Source organism: Lissotriton helveticus, chromosome 5_1 (assembly GCF_964261635.1).
Source record: "Lissotriton helveticus chromosome 5_1, aLisHel1.1, whole genome shotgun sequence".
Classification (NCBI taxonomy): Eukaryota; Metazoa; Chordata; class Amphibia; order Caudata; family Salamandridae; genus Lissotriton; species Lissotriton helveticus.
In genome coordinates, this window is record NC_136065.1 from 390,702,757 (window position 1) to 390,727,434 (window position 24,678).

At 49.4% G+C, this 24,678-nt stretch overlaps 1 protein-coding gene across 2 annotated transcripts in view; it reads left to right on the plus strand.

The window, feature by feature from the left end:
- Positions 1 to 24,678, plus strand: part of PLEKHM2 (pleckstrin homology and RUN domain containing M2) — a 280,987-nt gene that overhangs the window by 156,112 nt on the left and 100,197 nt on the right. The window lies entirely within an intron of this gene.

The window sequence follows — 24,678 nt, forward strand, 5'->3', positions numbered from 1 at the left end:
TCCAACTCTGATCCAAATTTGTCTCGTCCAAGGCTGTGCCCCAATCCTGATGTGGCGCAAACAGTGCTCAACCCCTCTGATTCAGACACTATACTGTTGCTACCAAGATGTGCACAGACACTGCACCAATGTTTTCACTCAGAGCAGAGTCCGTCATATGGTAACAAGAATGGGGGTGATGAGGTCCAGTTTTCCCCACCCTATGGTGAGTAAAACTGGTATGTGGACCTGTAAAGTTCCAGTGGGCTGGATACTTCGCCCCAAAACTGGGCTGGTATCTCCTGGACTTTGACTGAGGAGAGTACATCCTTTCTCACAGTCATTAGCAGAGCTGCGGAAGTCCTTCCCCTCCCCACTATAAGTAAAAAACTAATGTTCTTACGAAGGTCTTTTAGCCTGGCCAGCCTCCAACTCGTGTGCCCATCAATGAGGCCCTCACTGATATGCTGTTGGGCACTTCGCCAAAACCGTGTTCTTACCCTCTGATGTCAATCACCAAGTTGCACATCGCCATAGACCAGCTCCAGATGACTGATTATTTTAAAAACCAGCATCCAACTCTTGAAAGTTTGGTGGTGCAGGTCTCTACCAGTATAGTTGACTCTAATGCCTTTAGGACTACTCCTCCTAACACAGTCCAAGTGTATGAAATGAAAATGTTTGGCAAGAAAATGTTTCAGCTGGTCAGCCTTCAATTGAGGTCGGTCAGTGTCAGCTGCCTCCTAGAACGCTACACCCATGAACTCTGGAACATGGGTGGTGAGATCTTACCAGCAGTCCCAGAACACTTATAGGCCTCATTGGCACAAACTATTCAGGATCAGGATGGCTGGGATACGGTTAAGTTTGTCATTCTATTACACGTGGACACCACTGATTGCTTACGATGAGCTATTGGATGAAGTCCACAAACTTGTCCAGGGACTTCAAGGCACCTCAGTGCCTTTAGATGGATCCCTCCTGTTAAGTGAAGAAAAAGCAGACTCTGCGCTGGAGCATTTTAATGAGAGGCGAGCCACGGAGCACCCGAACAGTTTTCCCTTTTTCTGGGATATGCCAAGGGCATGGCACACTGGCAGCTTCAGGCCCCACTGCCCACACAGCAGACCTCCCAGCCCTTTTGAGATAAGGATCATGGGACCAACAGATAATTACCAGGCCACCAGGAACAGCATACGTCTCAGTCCCCTACACCCAACCAAAAACTTCAAAACTTCTTTAGTTTTCCCTTAGTGGCACACAACCAAATTCTAGGAGGGAGAACCCACCACTTCTGCCAAGGGTTGTAGATAATCACATGTGAAGGGGGGGGTCCTTTAGATCAACCAATGGGGCTATGCTTTGCAATTTGTTTTGACCACGCCACACCTGCATTAGAGCAGCTTTCAGAGTATCATCTGTCTGTTTTGTGTGAGGAGGTGCAGGCTGTTTTGCCCAAAAGAGCCATGGAGTAGGTACAGGCCTCAGAAGTGGGGACTGGGTGATATTCCCACTACTTCCTTATGCTGAAGAAGTACAGAGGGTGGCATCCTATTTTGGATATTCACCCTCTCAACACCTTCCTGCTAAAGGACAAATTCAAGCTGATGACGCTGGCCCTTGTCATATCTATCCTGGCTCCTAAAGAGAGGATGGTGGCATTGGACCTACAGGATGCCAATTTTCATATCCCCGTCCTGTCAGCCACAGACACCATCTGCGATTCCAGGTGACTCGCAAGCATCTTCAGTTTTCCTTGCTTCTTTTCCAACTCATTAATGTCCCTTGGATGTTCACCAACATGATGGCACTGGTTGTTACCCATCTTCGGAGGTCATGTGTACAAGTCTTCCCTATCTCAACGACTAGCTGTTGAAGGTGGGCTCAACACAGTCAGTCGTAGACTACCTTCCAACGACAGTGAACCTCTTGACATTGCTGGCATTTTCAATCAACCTGCCAAAGTTGCACCATACTCTTTCTCAGATGCTTCTTTTCATCAGAGCCATCTTAGAAATGGTCTGCTTTAGGCTTGGGCTATGATCCTGGTGTTTCAGCCTCTATCTTTGGTCTCAGTGAGGATGGCTCGGAGGCCTCTTGGCCTACTGGCCTACTGCATCCTGCTTGCTGACCATGCCAGATGGCACATGCAAGCCCTGCAGGGGGATCTGAAATGAGCCCTGACAAGGGGAACTTGTGAGATTTCATCCATGTTTTTAGAGGAGACTACAAAACACCTGCTGTGATGGTTGCTCGATTGCAATTGGATCAGTGGCAGAATCCTCTTCCTACTCCACCCAGAGTTTATGGGGTGACAAGTGTGTCACTACTACTTGGTGAGGTCATCTTGTAGAGTTGGAGATCAGAGGTGTCTGATGTGCTTCAGCGTACATCGCAACCCAAAACTTTGCCTTGGAGCACTCAGACTCCTGAAATTCCACGAAAGACACACCAGTGAGTTAAGAGAACATCTTTTGCACCAAACACAAGGTGGTGCCCATTGAGGTCTCCCGCTTATCAGAGGACCCAAGGGATAACTCTCTCATGAAATTGACCTAATATTTATTAATTTTTTTGTCTTCAATAAGAACAGTTTTGTAACTGCGCCCTAAAGAAGTCCATCTGGACGAAATGCGTTTGCTACTGTGGCTATTAATTTTAAAAGAAGAATGTGAACAAGAATAAAGAATTTTGCTCAAAATATATTTATTGAAGAAGATGAATTATTGAAATTGTGCATGATTTAGGGCCACTCTATAGAGTTGAAGGCTTTGGCTGCATCCTGTAATACTGCTGCTGCCGCTAGAACCGGGGTTAATTGGTGTAGTAGTGCAAATATTGTGCATCAGTTATGTGTGGTTGAACGAGTCGGTGTAAAGTCTGATTGATCGGGGAGGACCATATTTGGTAGCAAGGGCTATGTCTATGTATGAGATTTATAAAGCGCGACTGTTACTCCAAAGAGTGTCCTGGCGCTACTGCAGAGGGACCGTCCGCAAGAAGAAAGGACAGAACTAGAGGCAGGAAAAAGCCAGGTTTAAAGTTTTTTCCTGAACACGGGTGTCTCCTTAATGCACCTTAGAGTCAGTGAAAGCTTGTTCCAGAGAGAAGAGCCCAAGAAGGAGAAAGCGAGCTGCCCCCTGCCATTCTAATGCAAGAGACTATAGCTAAACAAAGATTTTCAGAGCGGAGGTTTCTCTGGGGAGTGTAGCGCTTAATTCGGTCTTGCATATAGCTCGTGCCAGGTTCGTGGAGTGCTTTTTGAGTAACTAGCAGTATCTTACCAAGCATTTACAATGCAATGGTCTCGGCAATGTTAAAGTTAGAGCTATTGGTATTGCTCATAACATTATTTTTATTTATGTTTTGTTTTTAAAACATAAATAAATGGCATTGTCATTTACAATGCCAATAGCTTAATCGCTCGCAAATGCGAGACCTATTGCATTTGCACCCACACAGAGCCACCCACACACACACACAGAGCCACCCCACCACACTCACACACAGAGCCACCCCCCCCACACACACACAGAGCCACCCCCCCCCACACACACACAGAGCCACCCCCCCACACACACACAGAGCCACCCCCCCCACGCACACACAGAGCCACCACACACACACACACACAGAGCCACCCCCACACACACAGAGCCACCCCCACACACACAGAGCCACCCCCACACACACAGAGCCACCCCCACACACACAGAGCCACCCCCACACACACAGAGCCACCCCCACACACACAGAGCCACCCCCACACACACAGAGCCACCCCCACACACACAGAGCCACCCCCACACACACAGAGCCAGCCACACACACAGAGTCACACACACACAGAGTCACACACAGCCACACAGAGCCACACACAGAAACACACACAGAGCCACACACCCACACAGAGCCACCCACACACACACACAGAGCCACCCCACCACACTCACACACAGAGCCACCCCCCCACACACACACAGAGCCACCCCCCCACACACACACAGAGCCACCCCCCCACACACACACAGAGCCACCCCCCCACACACACACAGAGCCACCCCCCCCACACACACACAGAGCCACCCCCCCACACACACACAGAGCCACCCCCCACACACACACCGAGCCACCCCCACACACACAGAGCCACCCCCACACACAGAGCCACCCCCACACACAGAGCCACCCCCCACACACACAGAGCCACCCCCACACACACAGAGCCACCCCCACACACACAGAGCCACCCCCACACACACACAGCCACACACACGGAGTCACACACACACAGAGTCACACACAGCCACACAGAGCCACACACAGAAACACACACAGAGCCACACACCCACACAGAGCCACCCACACACACACACAGAGCCACCCCACCACACTCACACACAGAGCCACCCCCCCACACACACACAGAGCCACACAGAGCCACACACACAGCCACACACACACAGAGACACACACACACACACACACACACACACACACACACACACACACACACACACACACACACACACACACACACACACACACACACACACACACCCACACCCACACCCACACCCACACCCACACCCACCCACACACACACCAGAAAAACGCTCACAATGGGGGAACAGAGGGCAGGAGAGCAAGCACAGCCAGGGGGCAGGAGAGCCAGCACAGCCAGGGGGCAGGAGAGCCAGCACAGCCAGGGGGCAGGAGAGCCAGCACAGCCAGGGGACAGGAGAGCAAGCACAGCGAGAAGCATGTAACCCTTTTGTTATAGCAGTGTACAAAGTGCCCACCGGCCAGAGCCCTGCGAGAGTAGCAGAGTTTGGATGAACTGAGCTCCCCACCCCCCGGTCAGCAGCAGACCCCGCATCACACTCGGCAGCATCGGTGGGGGTGGGGTTCTTGCAGAGCTCGGATCCGGGGGCGGCAGAGTTTGGGGGACAGCACCCCTCTGGGTGAGCAGAGCTCGGGTGGAGGCACGGGGCGGCAGGTGACAGCGGAGCCCAGGGGGCAGGGGAGCAAGCACAGCCAGGGGAGCAAGCACAGCCAGAGGACAGGAGAGCAAGCACAGCCAGGGGGCAGGAGAGCAAGCACAGCGAGGGGTCAGGAGAGCAAGCACAGCGAGGGGTCAGGAGAGCAAGCACAGCGTGGGGGCAGGAGAGCAAGCACAGCCAGGGGGCAGGAGAGCAAGCACAGCCAGGGGGCAGGAGAGCAAGCACAGCGAGAAGCCTGTAACCCTTTTTTTTATAGCAGTGTACAAAGCGCCCATGGGCCAGAGCCCTGCGAGAGTTGCAGAGTTTGGATGAACTGAGCTCCCCACCCCCCGGTCAGCAGCAGACCCCGCATCACACGCGGCAGCATCGGTGGGGGTGGGGTTCTTGCAGAGCTCGGATCCGGGGGGGGGCAGAGTTCGGGGGACAGCACCCCTCGGGGTGAGCAGTGCTCGGGCGGAGGCTCGGGGCGGCAGGTGACAGCGAAGCTCGAACCGGGGGCTCGAAAGAGGGAACGGCGGTCGGTGGATGTGGGGGGGGGGCAGAAATCGAAGATCAGGGCGGAAGGTGGCCGAGGAGATGGCAGATCACGGGCGGGGGGTGCACACGGGTGGAGGGGGCGCCAGCGCTCTGACCCGGACGTTGGGAAGGAGGGGGAACTCGGCCGGCTGGGGAAGGGAAGTGCCCGGGCAGAGGGGAGGAGTTTGGGGGCACTTGGGCCGGAAAGCAAGCACAACGAGGGGGCAGACGCACAATGAGGGGGCCGGAAAGCAAACACAACGAGAGGGCAGACGCACATGCCAGAAAAACAATCACAACGAGGCCGAGGGGACGGACGCACAACGAGGGGGCCGGAAAGCAAACACAACGAGGGGGCAGACGCACAAGCCAGAAAAACAATCCCAACGAGGCAACAGAGGCAAGAAGAGTCAAGAAAAGCAAGCACTCAGCGGAGGACTCGGCAGCTTCTCTACTTCTTCCGCCGGCGGTCCAGCAGAAATGGCTTCCGAAAAGCCCAGACATTTTCGGATTCAGGGGCGTGGATTTCGTTCTCTCCTCTTCCCATTGGCTGGAATGTAAAATTCCAGCCAATGGGAAGAGGAGAGAAAGAAAACGGAAAGAATCGAAAAACACGCCCCCGAATCCGGTCTTCAACGGAGTGATGACCCTCTCCTCCAATGGCAGGCCTCCGTTTAGGAAGCCAGCCAATGGAGAAGAGGGGCGGGTTCAAGCCCCCATACTGAAAGACAAAATTTCTCGCGACCGGGAGCCAATGAAGGCTTTGAACAAGGCAGGTGATGTGGGAATTGCATGGGAGCTCAAAGATGGTACGTGCTGCTGCATTCGGGACTAACTGCAGGCTATCGATCAGGTATTTGGACAATCTTATGTACAACCTGTTCCCGTAGTCAAGCCGTGAGATTATCAAGGCTTGCGCCACTTGTCTAGCCTTAAAAGATAAGAGAGAGAAAAAATTCCTGAGTACTCGGAGAGCAAAACCAGTCCCCAACACAGAGTTAACTTGGGAAAGAAAAACCAGTTGCCCACCAAATTTGAAGCTCCGGTTTTTTACCACCTGGCTTTAAAATAGCAGGGGGGCATCCTCAGGCGAGAAAGTCTCCCACGGTGTCTCGGCCTCTGAGACAAAAAAAGAGGACCTCTGTCTTCCTGGCATTACATTTAAGTTGTTTACTAGATAGCCACAGTGAACATTACCCGTGTCGTGCTGGTTCCAGACTACACCGCCTAAGTCTAGAGACGCAGAAGCTCCTTCCAATCAGTGAAGAAACGCCTCCAGGAGCTAAATATGCGCTACTCCCTCCTGTTCCCGGCCCGACTCTGGCTGGTGACAAATTGATCCACGCATTTCTTCAACTCCCCTTCAGAGACTTGGAAATGGCTGGAGGAAATGGGGCTAACCTCGGAGCACCCGGAGCCCGGGGCAAAACAGGGGACGCAACGGAACTGAGGCTTCCAGAAAAGAATAAAGTGCAGTACTGCGACACAGTCAGCCACGCAGATCACGCTTCCCAACCTGAAACAGATCATCACAGAGCGCCAAAAAACCCTGCAGATTGCAGCAGTGATAAGTGACCAGCATCACAGCTCAGACCCAGACACCAGAATCTACCCAATCCACGAATGAGGAGAAGCGGGTTCATTTGTGGCCAGAGGAACCGGACTCGCTTCACCTCCCCGATGTGACATTGCAGACCTTTGATGACATTATCTAGCACATATTGACTTGAAATATGCACGCCCGTTGCCCTGCTTTCCTGGGGGCGACAGAACAGGGAAAGGACCATACGCAATGCTTCCTTTTAGGGAGCTGCGAAGCAGCCATATCATCGCAGCTCCATAAAGAACTCAATAAATCCTGCTGCCTTCTGAAAGGGACTACACTTAGGCTAAACCACAAGGGCACAAGTCAGCCGCCACCGCACACATCATCCCCCCTTTCCGTTAACTTTGTTGAAGCAGAAATGTCTGCAACAAGGTTTGGGAGTGCCCCTGTTGGGGTTCAACTCTTGATGATGTTTCCCAAGTTTTACTGTTTACTACCTCTCACGTCTTCTCATGCATGCCACACCGGAGCACATACCACATGGAGTTGGCACACTCATGCACTTATGTCACTAATGAGCCAGCAAGTCGAAGGCAGGTGGGGCTCCGCGCGCACTCACACCATAACCTCACATGATGCAAGCCAATGTAATTACATGGAATGTGAGAGGTATTCACACCCCTGCTAGACGCTACTCCAAAAACTTGTACTTGCAGCGAAGGGCCACCAACATAGCACTTTTGCAGGAAACGCACAATACACAATTAGAGGCCTCCAGGCTCCGCAGGTGCCTGCGAGGGCAGGTGTTCAACACCAACTACTCCAGTCAGGCCAGGGGGTCACTGATATGGGTCAGGGCTGGCACCCTTCTTTAGCCGAAGAGGTAAAGACCGACCCGGACGGCTGATATGTTCTCGTGCAAGGCAGATTAAACGGGCAGTCTATTGTCATAGGCTCCATATACGCCCGAATACAGACCAGCCGGCCTTCCTATGCCAACTCAATTGCCTGCTTGCACCCTGGGCTGATATCCCGTGGCTCCTGGGAGGGAATTAAGTTCTGTGCTCGACCCTCTTTTAGACCGCTCCTTCCCCCACACTGACACGTACATCAGCCTTCTCAAACACGCTGGCCCTGGCTTACATATTGGTCCCTAGTGGACATTTGGCGTACCCGTAACCTGGTTGCCCACGTGTACTCCTACTACTCCCCTGTGCATGACCTGTATGTGCGACTGGAGCGGATTGTGTGCTCCCCCTCATTATTGCCCCTCATTAAAACCATTGACTACTTAGGTCGCACTCATTCTGACCACAACCCCCAGCAGTTGCAGCTGAGCTGAGACGCTGGCCATCCTGTGGTCCCTACCTGGCGTCTCCAACCGGCAGCGCCGGAGGACCCCGCATTTCACGCCACATTAGAAACCGCGACAGCACAACACTTTGAAAATAACGCTGGCTCCACGCACAGCATATCCACTAAATGGAAGGCATTTAAGGTGGTAATCAGGGTGAGCAGTATGGTGCTGGTCTTGAATAGACCACCAGCTACACAAGAAACAAAGTAAACTCACTAGCCTGTTACAGCGGCGGCAATGTCTCAATTATAAGGCACACTCGGCGCACACGCATGATCCCATGGAATTGGGTTGGTATAGGCTTTTAGCTCTTTTAAATACCGATTACAAAATCTTGGCGAAATTGCTACCAGACAGGCTGGCGCCCCTGGTTCAGTCACTCGTACATGACGACCAAAATGGGTTTGTCGCAACACGAAGCACCGCTCTGAACCTCCGTTGGTTCTTTAGGATCGCTAAATATGCACCGGAGCAGTGTCCCCGGGCGGGATGCCTGATATTAGACCTAGAGAAAGCATTTGACACCCTGGAGTGGGACTTACTCTTCATGGTGCTGCCACTATATGGGCTCGGGGAGACGTTCATCAGGATGATCCGGCTACTATACAAAGACCCGGTGGTGAGAGTACAGACTGACCATGCATGTCCGCCCCAGTCAAGGTACAAAAAGGCACTAGACAGGGATGCCCGCTGTCCACGCTGCTGTTTTCACTCGCTGTAGAACCATTAGCGGCGATGTTCTGGGCGAAGGGCGTAGGATGGGGGATCCCATTGAGTGATAGCACCCACATAATCTCACTATATGCCGATGATCTCCTTCTATACCCAAGAGATGTGCGCTCAATCCCAAGGGAGGTAGAACGCATCCTTGGGGAGTTTGCTGCCATGTCCAGGCTGGTCAGTGCATCTAAATCCTGCCTCTTTCCATTTGGCGAGGCCTCTCCTGACCCGCTCTACGTGCTCCAAGGCATGAACATTAAGCGGCAGACGCAGACCTTTCGATACTTAGGGATCCGAAAATACCATCACCCAGAGGACTTGCTCGAGGGCAACCTAGGCAGGGCAGTGACCTTGTTCCTGGGGCACTGCCCCTAACATCCATGGGCCGCGTGGCCCTAATGAAGATAGTTGCCACAACTCTTATATTATTTCGCTAATCTTCCCATATATCTCCCGCCAACACTTTTTAAAAACCCTAGAAAAGATTGTATGGGAACATGTCTGGGATGCCTCCTGCAACAGAGGAGCTCTCAGGAAGCTTTACCTGCCGACGGAACTAGGGGGGGGCTAGCTCTGCCAAACCTAGAGCATTACTACCTAGCCACCCAACTGCAATGGGTAGCCTGATGGCTCTCAGAGCAGTACTTGGCAAACACCCCGACCAGCCTCTCAACGCTGACCCACCAAGCCATACTTTCCCTATTCCATCCGTGCAACAAGCGAAGGCCAGTGCCATAGCTGCTACCACATGTAACATACAGATGCTTACTCCTGACGTGCAGCGAAAGCCGTATGCCCCTGCACTCCAACTGCTGGGTACACTTAAGAGGCATGGCCCAGTTACAACCCATGAGGTACGAAAACTAACAGAGAATGGATTACAGGATGTAGGAGACCTATACCATACAAGGGACCATAGATTTCTTTGCTTCACTTGTTTGATAACCTTGCGGTGGCACCAGGGCAGTTCCTCATACGTCGAACAATCATAGCTGCACTACATAGGCACTGGAGGGACATGACAATGGAAACCCCAACACACTTAACCATGCAATATCTCCATGTAATGGGCACATGATATGGAACTGCCCGAAATTGGGAGAATACTGGTTGTCAGTGGTGTCCACACTGAGCCGCTGCACAGACCGATTGATACCCCCGAACTGGGAGACCTGCGTTTTGTACCTGTACACAAACACTAAGATCCTGAGAGTCACCTCTTGGTTCTTGGCACTGGGACTAATTGTCTTGAAAAGGCTAATCACAAAATGATGCAGCTCTCCTGACTCCCACGGATGTGTGTGCTTGGGAACCATCTCTACAGGTGTGGGCCATGGCTGATAGTGTAGCACTGCGCAGGGAGTACTTACTGGATCTGCAAAAAATCCCAGTTGCAGAATGCTGGAACACAATACTACATGAACTTCTGGGAGGGCATGGTACCCCAGAGCTCGAAGCATAACCAACAGCAAAAAGGTAGCAACGGAGACTTCCCCGCACACTCTTTGATAGCACTTTCTAATACGGCCATTCTCACGCAAGACGACCCCATGCTACGCGCATGGGGGTATACATTGTAACAATCAAAAACAAGACCACTAGACGAGCCACGGGTACTGCCAACAAGCCATGTAAAGAGTACACACTAACTCCAATAAATATTACAACACAGTGATTAACACCTCGGTTGTCTGGAGATGCGCCACCAACCTAATCCCCGCCCCCGTTGGTATCCGCTCCACCAATTTTTGTCCACACCCCCACTCTCATCACTGAAAAGCTGCACACACGCAGTCTCACTTATTTATTTATTTATTTATTTATTTTTAAAGTTTTATATAGCGCGGACAAGATCTTTGCAGATATCAGAGCGCTTTACACAGAAGGGGTAAATGAGGGAGCATAGTCGAACAGGTAGTTCAGAAGAGTAAACAGTACAGTCATGTACATCAATAATACAATTAATACAGATAAGCAACGGGGTCAAATACAAGATATATATATATATAACTATATAGAAATATGAGGTGGTAATCGGTGCGATACACAAATAGAAGCACACAGTAAGTTACATGGAGGTGACACTAGTGAGCGGTCAAACATCATCAAAATATAGGAGGTAGCAAATGGTGCATTCCAGGGATAAAAGTGAAATGGGTGCAGCTTACAAAAAAGAAAAAAAGGTATATATATATATATAAATATAAAGGATAAAATATGAGGTAGTAATCGGTGCAATACAACAATAGAAAGTGAAATGCAGAGGAAAAGATAATATGTAAATATATAAAACATGAGGTAGTGATCGGTGCAATACAGCAATAGAAGGTGAAATGGGTGCAACTTATAACAATTGTACAGTATACAAGTAGAGGTATAATGCTAATGATAAGCTGGAACCAAGTACAGGTGCAAACAAAGAGCTAAATGAGTCAAAAATGTGACTAAAGAGCAGCCAGAAATAGATGAGCTAATGATCGGTGCATTAAAATCAAGTAGAGGTATAATACTGCAATAAAAGGCAGACATTCGCTAGTTGAAAATAGTCTAAAGAGGCCAGTTCTTAGAGTGTGGTCAAATCGTGAAAAAGACTAGTTCATGATGGCCGACAAAGAGAGAGAGAGAGACCAGTCTAAAATGGCAGCCAAATTGTAGTGATTGTTGAGTTTAGTTTCCCTTTCTACTCTGGGTAGGTCGAGTTAGTCCATCTTCCGTGTTGCTTAAAGGGGAGGGTAGAGTTCCGCTTCTATGCTGCTAGATGGTGAGGAGAGAGAGCGGCTTATCTCCGTCTTGCTGATCCCTGCCCTCGTTGGTATGTAGCCTCATGGTCATCTTGTGGGCAGGGAGGCGATTTATGGCTCCAGTTTATGGCCCCAGCCATATTAGCCAATGGAGAGTGTAACCATCGCAAAGCCCGCTAAAAATACAAAGCACACAGATATCAGCTTGAAATTCCAGGCATAGGGTAGAAAACCGGCAAGTTTGTTTAAAGTAGCATTTTTTTTTTTTTTTTTTATTTTCCGTGCATAATTCCGGGCAGCAAGAGCGAAACCGACATGAGTAATTCAGGTGAAAGATTTGCGTGCAGTTACCTTCCGAGTCGTCCCTGCCGCTGCTCAAGTAGTTTTACGTGCAGTATGCAGTGTGAAAAATCGGCATGATTATTTAGAGTGGTAGCTATACATGCAGTTACCTTCCGAGTCTTCACTGACGCTGCTGCCCAGATCAGGCACCTCTAAAGTTGCGTAATGGTTGCCCAACACACACAAACAGGCAGGGTACACCGGAGCCTCTCCCAATGCCGGTTGCTCCGTTCTCGCCGATCCACTGGGAGAGGGAGAGGGGGGGGGGGGAAGCCTCCCACCTGCACTCTGCCCAAAACACACAGACAGGGCAAAAACCGGGGCCGCTCCAGCTGCCCCATTAACCCGAGCTTGTTGATCCACTGGGAGGGGGGAGGGGGGGAAGCCTCCCGCCGGAGCGCTGCTGCAGACAGGGCACACCGGAGCCGCTTAGATGCCCATTGCTCCCTTCTCGTTGCTCCACAGTCTCCACAGCATCCCGCCGGAAAACGCTGCCCAACGCACACAAACAGGGGGCACAGCCGTTCTGGGTGCCGAATGCACCGATCTCTTTGATCCACTGGGAGGGGGGGGGGAAGCCTCCCGCCGGCGCGTCCTCTATCACCCGCTCCGGATCTGTAAGTACCCACTCCCGTCCGCTTGTTTCCCGCCCCGGCGGCTTCAGTGACACTGATCACTTGCCGGCGGTGATTGCAGGCAAGCAGGGCACCTCCACACTCAAGGGGGCACTTGGATGCAGTCGTCTGTCCGGAGCCTCCTAGGCGTCCTCATCATCGTTCCGGTCTCAGTACCGGTGCAAGCGTGGTGATCTTCAGGCGGGTCGGGTACAGGCGATGGTGATCATCAGGCGGGTCGGGTACAGGCGGTGAACTTCAGGCGAGTCGGATTCTCAACTCGACTCAATTCCAGCCGTCCTGGGTTTCGTCGAGGCTACAGGGGTCCCAGTCGTCACTGCTGCAGGTCCGTGTTTTACGGCGATATTCCAGTTACTTTTAATCCAGTTACTTTTGTTCAATCCAGTTACTTGTTACGGTCCGGTTGCTCGTTTTTCTCGCCGACGGTGGTGCGTGCTATCAGGGATAATTCCAGGAAAGGGATCCCCAGCACTAGGAGCTCCGGACCGGAGCTCCTATCAGGCGGCCATCCAGGCATCATCCCCTCCGGTGACCGACAACAAATTACAGATCCCTCTTCACCTGTTGGAAATCAGCAACCACATTAGCTGCATGTAATAGATGGCACTACAGCCAGGACCCTGGGCACTACACGATACACCGGCAGCAATTATCACCGGAGGTATAATGTGGCATAATGTGGTGTTCTGCATAAGTTGTGTTTGCATTTTCATAATTGTAATGCTGTTAAATACAAATACAATAAAACAGATTCAAACCCAAAAAATATGTTGAAAATCAGGAAGGAGGAATTTTAAAACACTGGAGACATTACAGCGTTTAAAACCCAAAAGACAAGCTAAATGAGTTAGACCCACCAACGTCCTACTACTAGGACTGTACTCATCTAGCTTGGATTTTTGCCAGTATTTTGGCGTCCTTATTAATAAGTGAGAGGGGGCAATAGGGCTGTTTGGCAGGTTTTCAGTGTGCTATGAGTGCCTCGCATAGAGTTGAGGGGAGTGTCTGTTTAGTGTATGCCTCCATATACATGGCCTGCTGGTTTGCAAATTCCTTATAAAATGTGCTAGTTAGCCCATCCTGCTCCGGCGCTTTGCCATTCAGCAGAGAGTGAATAGCATCAAGTACCTCCTCCACCTCTGTGTGTAGAGAGAGAGAGAGAGAGAGATTCCCTCTTTCCCAATGACAGCCACATTAGAGCTATGTCATCCAAGTATGTAGATATCTCCTCTGCCGTGGACGTCCCTCTAGGTGCATCCAAAGTCTTGTAGAATTCTTAAAATTCCATGCCGTTTGGTGCCGTGGGTGTGGTGGACCTAAAGGTGCAGATGGCCGCCACGTTGTGCTTCCGACACGAGGTTGGCACTCTTTTGCACTAGCCCGTGCCGTTTGGTCGCCCTGCCCTTCCGCTGCTAGTGGCTGGGACTATAACTGAGCCACGAGTGAGATGGCCAGTACCTCCCGGCCCGGGCAGCGTTTGGGTAGGTTCACTGATAACCTTGCGGTTGGCGACACGCAAGTACAGGCTCCCTGTTCCACACGGAGCATCCACAATCGATTCCCTGAACTTTCATTTGAGAGGTGAGTTTGCGCCTCGAAGCGAGGCTTTCCTCCTGCTATGAAGTGAGGACATTTCCACCTTATTCCCATTGCCTTTATGGAACTGCATCGCTATTTTGTTTGACTTTATATGGGCATGTATGCTAGACTTAAAAAAAAAAAATGCTTTCTTGTTGTATTATTGTTCGTGTGACCTTTGGCCCAGCAAGGAATTTAATTAGGTTTTGTTAAAAGGTTTGTTGGCACTTGTGGCCTTTTTAGGTTTGCTGGACCAGCTGTCCTTGTTCAAATCACCAGCTGTGATTACATTTCTAAATGGTTTGCAGCACGTTTCTGCTAAAACATTTTTTTCATTCCACAGTGTGACTTCTATTTGGTTCTCCCTTTCCTAATTTGTACAACTTTGAAGCCAATGCTCAGTTGTCTATTACGCCTCTTGACCCTAAAAATGGTCTTTCTGGTTGCGATGTCATCAGCGCGTCGCATAAGGGAGCTTTTTTAAAAATGTATTTATTTATAATTTCAAAGGTAAAACCACATTGACGTTAGGAGCTGGCTGCATTACTATATTTGGTAAAAACATAAATGGAAAAATTCATTGGGTGAGATAGGGAGAAAACTCACATTACAATTCATAATGCATCGTAGAAACTGCAGTTAAACCATTGCCAGTAATTAATTCTGTAGCTCGAAATCGCAATAAGAGATCAAATGATGCCAATGTTAATGGTTTGGTCCCATAAAGTGGCTGTAGGGTTTGTTCAGGCTTCAGTGGGCAGCGTCATAGTCTACGTCAGCATGTGGTCCTGGACTGGTGTCCACATGTCTCTGCACCTGCTGGGGGCGGTAGCGTGGTCATATACTGTTAACTGCTCTTGGCAGTGTGCCGTATCTAGGATCTAGAAATTGTCCCCCAAGGAATTGTTTAGAAATAATTACAATTTAGTAATGTCACAACAGTGATCATTGATCCTAGACGTGCAGGGAGATTTACACAAATACCAAAATGTATCCAAAAGATTATTTAATTCAATTAAACTTTTATACTTTTTTATAATTGCAACATGGCAACAAACATACTACTAAAATTCTGAAATCAATTGGTAGTAGTACATAAAACACCTTTTGCTTAGCATGTAAGCAAAACGATGTTAGGTGATTTTTGTGATTATAAATGTAATGATTTGTCTCGTTGAATTTATGTTATGTATGGTATTTCATTCATCCATATTCTAAGCAAAAGGTGTTTTATGTACTACTACCGATTGATTTCAGAATTTTAGTAGTATGTTCGTTGCCATGTTGCAATTGTAAAAATTTATAAAAGTTTAATTGAATTAAATAATCTTTTGGATACATTTTGGTATTTGTGTAAATCTCCCTGCACGTCTAGGATCAATGATCACTGTTGTGACATTACTAAATTGTAATTATTTCTAAACAATTCCTTGGGGGACAATTTATATTTTGTTATTGATGATACCCAGTCCCCATGGGATTATTGGGTGGCTCTATTGTGTTTAGCCTATCTAGGAACCAGTCATGAATACTGGGCACGCGTCGCCCCACGTTCAAGCATCTGCATGCTTAGCAAGGAGCAGTGCCAGGGCTAGAAAGCCTTTATGTCCATCAGGTATTTCTGCTGGGAGACATCACAGTGCCAGCCCGGGTGAAGAATGTAATGTGAGGTGCAAGATGCGCAATCGGATGAGGAAGACAGCCTGCCAAAACACCATGACTGGGGGGGCAAAACCAGGCTTGATGTATGAAGTCTGCTTCCCCACCCTGTGGCATCCGGCACATTCGTCATGGGCTCTCAACTTATTGCGACGCAATTTAACTGGGTAGTACGTCTGATGTAGGAAGCTAAAGTCTATTAGGCGTAACTTGCCATTGGGGAGAGAGACCACAGGAGGTCAGTCTTTATCTGATATGAATTTATCCAGGGCCGCTTCCCAACAAAGTCTAGCATGCTGGGCATTCAGGGGCTTCTCAGCTTGCACAGAGGTGTAGAGATGAGATGGGAGGTGACGAAGAGAAGAGGCAATGAGCAGGAGGGTAAAGGTCTTGCACTCTACTGGAGCATTTGGGAAGTCGGGAAAAGAGTCTTTGAGTTTTCCTCGCATGTGAAACAAGCATTGGCATTGCCAATAGGTTTCGCTTGTGGGACCTTATAAGTATTTAGTTTTGCAGCACAATATCCTTGTCGCACCAAGGATATTGTGCTGCAAAACTAAATACTTCTAAGGTCCCACAAGCGAGACCTATTGGCTATGCCAATGCTTGTTAACTAAGCTTCGGATGTGTGACGATTTCACAGATGGGGAAAATTTCTGAATTTGACCGACTACACAGGTGTAAGAACAACTATGTATTGTACACCGGTAATAGCATTGTTTGGCACCTCTATTCGTACTAGGCACAACACTTGAGAAATGCTAGTGGCGTTCGCTGGTGGTTTGCAGAGTCAGTTTCCACTTCCATAAAACTGAGTGCAAACCTGTGTTCTAAATTTAGTGACTCATAGCACCTATGCTAAAATACTGCAATTGAACACAAAACAGCTTTAGAAAGCAACGTACCAAATTGGCATTTCTTTAAAATTGTATGTACTTTCTTTAGAAATAGTGTCTAAACACTAATGTCAATAAATGTTCATGCCGTTGTTTGTATTGTACAGTTTTGTGACTAAACATTTAACAAGACTTTTTTTGTCGCACGATTCTGGCAATTAGATATTATTTAATATATAAAGAAAACACTTAAAATAAGTTCATTGAATGTTTGTAATGGGAAAGTTAGTAATTAGCGATGGTAAGTGGACACTTACAATTGTCACTGTTTGATGTAAATAGGCCCTCTTGCAAACCCTGCCATTCGAAAACAATTAATTTCCCTAGACAGGTAAGATAACTGCTGGAGAAAATTACAGGCCTCCAACACTCCAAACATTTCTGTTTGCGCAATTTTGTTCGGATTTTAGGAAGGGCATTTGCTGAAGCCTGTATGAAAAACAATTATCTGACGTGGAAGTGCATTTGGAAAACAGCCAGGCCCCCTTCGAAAAGCCTTTTTTCTACAACGCAATCTGCCAAGCAATGGGGGCCGCATGTTCATTTGAAGTCCATGACGGAGCGAAATAAACAATTGGGAAGGGGGGGGGCGGAGTGGGGGGGGGGAGGGGTGTGCAGCCGATAGCACGGACTGGGGCAGGCAAATTGGGAATCCTAAAGGCGTGTCCGTGACAGCGGCGGGCGAGTGCAGCGACACGCAGCATTAAGTTTACAATTGTTTTTTGATATTTAGAAACTATGGGCCTGCTTTAAAAGTCTATAAATCTTAGTTCTGCAACGCAATCTGCCGAGCAATGGGGGATGCATGTTCATTTGAAATGTTTACAGAGACTGTTGTTTGGAGAGAAGAGGCAAACAGCTGCTATGTGTTGTAAGAGGCACACTTCCGTAAACCAGCATTGGCAATCCAAATTAGCCAGGCGTTAATGTACTAACATACAAGCTTAATTTTTTTTTTATATTTACAAACTACGGGCCTCATTTAAAAACAAGCAAAAGCAAATGGAAGCAAATGGTGGGGGCCTGAAGGAGGAGGGGGTGCGAGGGATGAGGGAACACGGCCTGGGGGAAGCTGGCTGGGGAGGGGAGGAGAAATGCAAGGAAGGCTGTGTGCCGGCCGGCCATCCAAGAATAATTAGGGGAGGAGAAGCAGAGAAGCCGCAGAGCGCACGCAGGGCGAAGCCCTTTGATGTGCTGTGTGGCAAATGCAATTAAAAGGGAGGGAGGCTGATGCGCGTTCACGTTTTTCACGTTAACTTCATGAAAACGCCAGCAAAAAGCTGGTGGTTTCACGAGCAGTTTGCCTACTTGAATTCTCGCACCGCTCGATGCGCTTGCACGCATCGATAGGTCGCGAGACCTAAAAAATGGATGGAATACTTGAATTAATCCCAGCCACTGGTAATTACTCAGGCCACATTCCAATCCATTGTTTCTTGGCACACCATGCCACCTCCATTTGCACCCTACTATGCAAATCAGCCTTGGCACTGCTCCAATGGGAACAGTCCAGTTCAAATTCCCAAGCCAAGTCCTTCTTGAACTAGAACACTAAGATAACGACGATCGGCTTCACCCTAGTTAGGTTGAAACTAGTATAAGCTGGTTTAAGTGGCATAGTGTGCATGGGACCCAAGTCTGGTCATACACAGCCCAATTACGGCGATACACTAAAGTACACAAAAAAGTAATTGATGGAATGCGAATGTTCAAACACCAAAATAGGAGGGCTGGGGTTGTCTGCAGAAACAGAAAAAAATAAACAAAAATAACGGACAGCAAGCAGTGTGGGAACGGGAATCGCGTCCATGGCATATACTTATTATCCAGCCAATCTGGTATTTTAGTCGGTTTTTTCAGGAATACATCACTTAAAAATAATTATACTACTTCAAATATTTTGTGTTATTCTTCAAGTTGTTCTGGAATTATATCTAGACGACGGTCGCAAGGGCAATGTGGTGTAACGTGTAGGGTACTTCTTTTGAGTGTTAGACCTAGCAATCACTACTTCCGCCACGAGAGATTTGCCAAAGATCACATAATTGAGCTAACTTGGCGTGAAACATAAGAGTTAAGGGATCAAGTCTGGATCACACAGAAGACCGTCCTTGGATGAAACAATACGAAACAAAGTACGGATGCGGTTTTACGGCCAGAGCCTAACAACTCTGGAACTGGGGAGCCAGCTTAGGGCCTTAGGATCGACACATAATTCTGTGATTACTTACAAATCACGCAGTCACCCCGCGCTTAGTAATTATCAACGCGACCATATTATATCATGCACTGGTACTCTTGTAACGCGCTCCAGTTTCTTCGGGTCCAGTTTGCGCTGCATAAAAATAAACCAACTAGAACTCCTCTTACCTTGTACTCCTCGGTACTTTCCTCCACGGGCACCACGGTGTGCGCCCGGTGTTCCCAGGACTCGCGGCACACCAGGCAGAGGGCCCGCTGGTCCTGTTGGCAGTAGAGCCGCAGCGGTTCGTGGTGCTTGGAGCAGCGGCCAGTCTGCAACCGCGCCAGCTGCTCCACGAGCTCGGACATGTTAGCTAGGTGTCGGTTCGGCCGCAGTTTCTTCCAGCGGGACACCCTGCGGCACTGCGGGCAGGGGAAGTTACAATGCAGGCCCCGCCAGGTCTGGTTGATGCAGGACCGGCAGAAGCTGTGGCCGCACTCCACCGACACCGGGTCCCGGAAAGGGTCCAGGCAGACTGGGCAGGAAGCCTCCTCCTGCAGGCTGTGCAAGGGGTCCTGGATAGCGGCGGAAGCCATGGCAAACAGAGCTCCTCCACTGTCGGCTCAAGAGAAACTGCGAACCAGGTACTGTTGGCTCAGCTCTACTACCGCCGTCCAAGTATAAACAAGAGCACGAGCGAGAACCTCAGACGCAGCACGCAGTCCGCCCACTAATCCACGACCAACGTGGTGGCCATCTTGGAATTTCTAAAGTTAATGTTTATAGGGAAGGAATCTAAAGAACTCCTCAGCTATGAGCTTGATACATATGTTGTACTTAAAAGTAAGAAAATAATCGACGGCATGTAAATAACAAGCGATTCAGCTAAAATATGCATCGTGAATATTGTTACATACACGTCTGAAGTAATTACTATTTTCAATGAGAAAACACTAGTAGAATTGAGGAGAGGACACGGACGGCGGGAGGGGGCGGGAGAGGACAAGGACGGCGGGAGGGGGCGGGAGTGGACACGGACGGCGGGAGGGGGCGGGAGAGGACACGGACGGCGGGAAACGTGCACAGGACAGCGAGGGGGGGGGCGGAAAGGCACTCGGAGGGGGCGGGAATGGACAGACTTTCAGTGAAAGGGGAGGGAACGGGAAAAAACGTAACTCCGCCCTGGGGAAAAATCTCGGGAACGCCCCCGAATCTGGTCCGGCCTTGACGGACAGATCTCTGTTCCAATGGCTAGCCTCCATTTATGGAGCTAGCCAATGGGACAGGGGGGCGTATTCCAGAGTCCTTACTGAAATCAAGAGATTTCTCTGGAGGCGGAGCTAAGAGCTCCGCCCTCCAGCGAAACCTAAAAAAGTGAATCGGTCTAGCACATCAAATGGGACGTCCGCACTGTTGGTCAATCTATCAGAGAAGCCTCTCTCAGATAAAAGATAACCAATTTCTGTTGTGCCCCATCGCAATACTCATCGTGCGTCTACCTGCTCCTGCAAAACTGAGTGCAGTGGGGAGTGAGTAATCGGCTGTTTGGCAGAGTGCAGCATCCAATGACCTAGGCAAACCCACAGCTGCACTAATGCTTGCTGTGTACATGCAGTTGTGTCTACTTCTCCCGGGGCTGTTGCGGAGCTTGCCCAATCAAGGATGGGAGTGGATTGGGATGCGCCTGATCATGCTCAGGGGCGAGGTGCGTCAGGAAGGGGGGTGGCCTTAGCCAGTATTGTGCAAAGAAAGCTTGATCACAGAGATAATAAAGTTTGAAGCCAGGAGCTGCAAGACCTCTTCGATTATAAGGCAGTTTCAGGGTTTCCCAACTGAGTTGAGGCTGAAGGCAAAGTCATATAAAAGGTCCAAGGGTGTGGAAACATTACGAGGTTGAGGGATAGCAGTGTTCATAAACTGGTAAAGCAGTTTTGGGGGATCAATCATCTTCATTACACCAATGCTCCCCATCAAAAACAAAAGACAGTTTTATCCAGCCTCGAACCTGATCTATTAATGCCATAGTTTTCGATTATGACTGTCCGTTTGTTAGCACTGACACGGGTTCCCAAGTATTTTAGGTAGTCTGTCACCCACAGCAGGGGCACCGATAAAGGGTAGATGGTAGTGACTGGGGTAAGAGGAAAGATAAAGGACTTAGTCCAATTTATCGCTATGCCCGATACCACTCTGAACAAGGAAAACTTGTGGATAACAGGGTCATGGTCTCACCCGGGGTTACTCAAATAGTGCTGTCATCTGCATAAAGCGATTTGATGATTTTGCAAAGTGAGAATGCCAGGGCTCTATACCTATGGAACAGGCGAACAGTCGATGCTAAAGACTCGGTCGCCACCGCATATAATAAGGACGATGGGGGCAACCTTGACTGGTGCCCAGGCCAATGGAGAGCTGGGTCTGGTATTGAGCCATTGACCCGAGTCCGGGATGGAGGGACTACATAGAGCACTTTAATTAACCATAAATAAGGGTTAGGAATTTCAATCCTGCGTAGGACTGTGAAGAGATAGGGCCATTATTGAGAATAGAAAGCTTTAATGGCCTCTAGGAAGACCAACCACCTCCTCATCTGGTCGTAATTGGTGCCAAGGGCACAAAGAGTTCGAAGATTATGAGAGGTAGAGCGATTAGGAATGAATCCCGCCTGGTCTGGCAGGCAAGGGAGGGGAGCAAAAAAAGCAGTCTATTTGCAAGCACTTTCGCAAATGTATTGATAAGAGAGAGTGGGCAATAAGACTCCGGAGACTCTGTCAGGCTTTAGGAGCGTTATTAGGATGCTGTTGGGCAGAGAAGGAGGCAATACACTGGCATGCAAGGCTTCATCGTATACCTGTAAAAGCCAAGGAGGAAGAAGGGCCAAAAAAGCTGTCTAAAACTCCGAGACTAGGCCATCACTTCCCAGGAATTTGCATGTGGGTATCCCTCCGATGACTGCAATAATGTCCATTGGGTGAGCTTCAAGCTATCTCTGTTCAGCTACTTTATATCAACTTTTTTCTGGACAAACTGGTGTTAGGAACTCAAGCTGTGTCAAAGGTAGTAACACCTTTTCATGTCAGACAAGCTATCATTCTTCTTTAATTTTTTACTCTGTCTCGTCCCTCTAAAGAGAATGAGAGAGTGAGACTCCATCAGTTGATCCCCAAAAGAGCGCTGCGCTTTTACGTAGATCATACCAGTGACCATTGGGCGAACTATCATCTCTTTGTGGGGTTCTCTATAGCAAAGAAAGACAAGGCGGTGCAGAAACGGACCATATCTCGATGGATAGCCCTCTGTATTAACATACACTTCTCATTGGCTAAGAAGCAGCCTTCTTAACCGCATCGCCGCTAGCGGTTTTCCCGCTGTGCGCGGCGTTTTAAAAAAAGCCGCGTTACATGACGAGTTCAGCTCGTCATGAGCGTGCGAGCGTCGCAACTCATGACGAGCTGAGCTCGTCATGAGCGGGGAAGGGGTTAAAGTCTGGTGGCTCATTTCTCCAGAGCCAAGGTTGCTACCACTTCATTAGCATGCGTAGTGCCTGTCCTGGATATTTTCTATATTGAGGATAATATGTGTAGATATAGCTCCATTTTAATGAACATGATAATGAACTGGACTGATGGTATCCGTTATGAGAGTTAAGTAAACGTTTTGTACTATTTTCAGAACTTGGAAACCGTTTTATAGTAGTATGTGCCTCAAGGGTGCCTTGCGGCTAGATTAAGGGAGAAGTGTCATTTGTAGGATATGCAAATTTAATATGGGGAAGCACGTACCTTTGCCGCCACCGCCGAGAGTCAGTTGGGGGCTGACACAGCACCAGGGAGCACCAGGGAGCTCCAGCAAACATCGCCGCCACCGCCAAGAGTCCAAAGACACCAGACTCCGCGCCGCCGCTCCGGGAGACCACAAATCCCGGCAGGCCTCGCGGCGGCGCGTGCTGAGTGACGCGGCAAGCGCCCAGAGAGCGCCAACGCTGCCATAAAGACCAGGAACCCCGGCAGAGCGGGGGGAAGCACGTACCTTTGCCGCCACCGCCGAGAGTCAGTTGGGGGCTGACACAGCACCAGGGAGCACCAGCAAACATCGCCGCCACCGCCAAGAGTCCAAAGACACCAGACTCCGCGCCGCCGCTCCGGGAGACCACAAATCCCGGCAGGCCTCGCGGCGGCGCGTGCTGAGTGACGCGGCAAGCGCCCAGAGAGCGCCAACGCTGCCATAAAGACCAGGAACCCCGGCAGAGCGGGGGGAAGCACGTACCTTTGCCGCCACCGCCGAGAGTCAGTTGGGGGCTGACACAGCACCAGGGAGCACCAGGGAGCTCCAGCAAACATCGCCGCCACCGCCAAGAGTCCAAAGACACCAGACTCCGCGCCGCCGCTCCGGGAGACCACAAATCCCGGCAGGCCTCGCGGCGGCGCGTGCTGAGTGACGCGGCAAGCGCCCAGAGAGCGCCAACGCTGCCATAAAGACCAGGAACCCCCGCGTCGCGGGACGCGAGCGGGACGCCCGGGGCTAAGCCCGGGCAAAGGGCGGGCCCTCTACGGCCCTCATCGGCACTAGGAGGCCAGGCTAGGCCATTCCTCTAAACTTTACACTTGTGCTCCAGGGACCATTTCCTTTCTGCAAAGCGGTCAGCAGATAATACATCTCTTCGAACCTGGAAATAAGTCCATTGGAGATTTACACAAGGCATTGACGTAAGAATTTCTTGTTTTAAATATTGGAACCAATACCTTGTTTTTTATCGGGTTGTGGGTGTAGAACTATCACACATTGTGCATAATAATGCCTAAAAGAATTCCTCGTTTGGTACCTGAAACTCCTAAAAACACTATGGAAAACTATCTTGTTCAAGTGGTTACCCAGATAAACAGCAAGCGCAGACAATCATTGGGTCTGTCCCAGTCACCTGTTCTCCATTCTCTAAGCCCACCTACATCCTCACAGTCAAACGAGTCCCTGCTATTGGATTTTAACAGTGATGTACTTGAACCAGCTCCCTCATTAAATGTTGGTATTGATATCAGTACAACGAATGCGTCGGACATTGAACAACATGTGGATAACGAGTCAGATGCACAGGTTGTCATTGAGGTTGTAGATAATGATGAAAAAGAGGAAGTGGTGGATGAAGTTCCTGCGAAGCAGTCTGCAAGGGCAGTTAGAGCCTGTCGCAGATTACAAAACAAACGTGGAGGGCCACGCTCAGGAAAAAGTAAGGCTATACCTCAGCAAAATCCACAAAGTACCCATCAGAACAATGAGGAGAACAATTCGAGGGAAATAATGGACGAGGACCTATTCTCACGAATAGCAGAGCTGTTAGAAATTAAAATTCAGACAATTATCAAACCACTTATTAGCAAGATTGATAAACTTTCTGCAGAGATAAAGAAATTGGGAGGTACTCAAAATGTATTATCAGATGCCATAGGAAATGTTTTAAGTAATGTTAATAACGGCCATGATTGCTCAAAGGAAGATAATGAATCTGGGTCAACATCAGATACTACGC